Here is a 2,481-nt window from a genome sequence, read left to right on the forward strand (position 1 = left end):
AACGCTTTAACCACTAGGCTACCCCACCGCCCCCAATAGATTATGAAAGGTCCATAACTACTGTTAATCAACCTGAATGTTTGAGAATATCAGAACTGATGTGGCCTTACCTAAAGCATTGCCCTTCTCCCAATCCACGCCCATGAGGTCTGTAATAGATTAAACACACATAAAATTGTCTTTGTATGTTAATGATATTTAGTAAATTTCAAATTTTAGTCTACAACCTATGTCAAGTACTCAGGTGACCGCTAAACATGTAAGATATATAAACTCACAATTTTTATCCTTTTAAAAAGTTGACATGGTTTTCTCACTTCAAGGAACTGCTTGGGAACCATAGGTAATGCCTGAAAAAAGAAGAAACAATAAAAATTCTAGAGGGTATGTCACTTGTCTTGTGAGATACATAATCTACTCAATGCAATTTAAAAGCATAATGGATATTACTTTGTGTATTTTAAGTATAGTATGTCATTTATGGACTTACATTTATAAAATAATTGCTACATCATTGTTGTTTTAGATGAATGTATGAAAAAATGTTGCTTACCAAGATAACAGGGGACACCACCACTGCAAATATCTTCTGCTTCGACGCGTTAAATGATCACGTAATGCAGTGGATTTAACAAGTTTTCGCGCGAAAAATGTCAGTTCACATTACCATTATAGAAATGATTGTCACTTTGACTATATTTCATTTCCTAAAAGGCAATGCTTTACACTGCTAAATAACTCCAACAAATTGGATTTAACATCTCTAGTATACCTGATATCCATTGATGCTTACCAAGTGCCTTGCTTTTCTCCCATATGACCTGAAATAAATTGAAAATGAACATGACTCATTGCATTTTTTTATTGCTCCTGTATTAACAGAAAGTTAATTACAATTGTGGTCACCAAGTTATGCTAGTTAGTACTCAGAATATGCTGATTAAATTTTTAACTAATTTCAGTTAATCTACAGACAGCTTTACTTGAAAGAGTATGGTTTTCCGCTGCTTTTAGCAATATTCCAGCAATATCATGGTGGGGGGCACCAGAAAAGCACTTCACACATTAACAATGACAAGCACACATTTTGCTATTAACCACACCCAATTGAAACAGAAGCAATTGAAACTCACATTTGCCATCAATTAAAGGCAGAAACACTTTCTTCCTTCATGGAACTGCTTGCTTAATCCTGTGTGTTAGGTTTTCTAAAGGTAATGGCTGCAATAAGAACAAACATTTATATACTTACACATTCATTTGTGGACATAATAGCAATAGTATAGATATTACCTGATCTTTAGTCGAAGGTTAAAAGTTGTCATGGCATTTATGGACAGCCATTAGAACCAGCTTGATATTATATATTTTTGATGAAACAATTGAAAAAAAACAAATGTGGCTTACCCAGATGACAGTGGCCAACTCCAATTGAAATATCTTCCCACTTGATGCGATTAAATAAAAACATGAAGACGCGATAAAATAAACACGTGAAGACGCGATAAAATAAACACGTGAAGACGCGATTAAATAAACACGTGCAGACGTGATTCCATCGAAAAACTCGCGTGAAGAATCATCGTAGTCAAGTTTAGGCTGTAAGAATAAAAAACCTATCCCTAACCCTAGCCCTAACCTATCCCTAACCTAACCCTAACTGGCTAACAAAATATGAAGAAAAGGTCACGTACCTTCACCTTTCTTCTTCTGTTTGATTTACTAACTAAGTGCTTGCTATATTCTAAGATGTAACCTAAGTGCTTGCTATAATCTAAGATGTAACCTAAGTGCTTGCTATAATCTAAGATGTAACCTAAGTGCTTGCTATAACTTTTAAGGTGTTTTGAGCCGATACTCCACAGTAACAATGTATGAAGGTAACAGACTGTACTGTACTGTCAAAATAGTATTTCAAATTGTACTAAGTTTCAACAGACTGTACTGTACTGTCATAGCATTGGGGAATTGTGTATCAGGTTGACAGACTGTACTGTACTGTCATAGCATTGGGGCATTGTGTATCAGGTTGACAGACTGTACTGTACTGCCATAGCATTGGGGAATTGTGCATCAGGTTGACAGACTGTACTGTACTGCCATAGCATTGGGGCATTGTGCATCAGGTTGACAGACTGTACTGTACTGCCATAGCATTGGGGCATTGTGCATCAGGTTGACAGACTGTACTGTACTGCCATAGCATTGGGGCATTGTGTATCAGGTTGACAGACTGTACTGTATCCAGACTGTACTGTACTGCCATAGCATTGGGGCATCAGGTTGACAGACTGTACTGTACTGCCATAGCATTGGGGCATTGTGCATCAGGTTGACAGACTGTACTGTACTGCCACTGTACTGTACTGCCATAGCATTGGGCACATCAGGTTGCCATAGCATTGCCATAGCATTGGGGAATTGTGCATCAGGTTGACAGACTGTACTGTACTGCATAGCATTGCATTGTGCATCAGGTTG

At 37.4% G+C, this 2,481-nt stretch overlaps 1 long non-coding RNA gene across 1 annotated transcript; it reads right to left on the minus strand.

The window, feature by feature from the left end:
• Positions 1-329: 329 nt before the first annotated feature.
• On the minus strand, positions 330-2,001 carry LOC124287309. The gene is made up of 2 exons (XR_006901250.1): positions 1,134-2,001; positions 330-821 (listed from the first exon to the last, which is right to left on the minus strand). It is a non-coding gene; the product is annotated as an uncharacterized LOC124287309 (long non-coding RNA).
• Between the last annotated feature and the right edge of the window lie 480 nt (positions 2,002-2,481).

Source organism: Haliotis rubra, unplaced genomic scaffold (assembly GCF_003918875.1).
Source record: "Haliotis rubra isolate DU_JTF1 unplaced genomic scaffold, ASM391887v1 Scf4, whole genome shotgun sequence".
In the NCBI taxonomy this organism is placed as follows: domain Eukaryota; kingdom Metazoa; phylum Mollusca; class Gastropoda; order Lepetellida; family Haliotidae; genus Haliotis; species Haliotis rubra.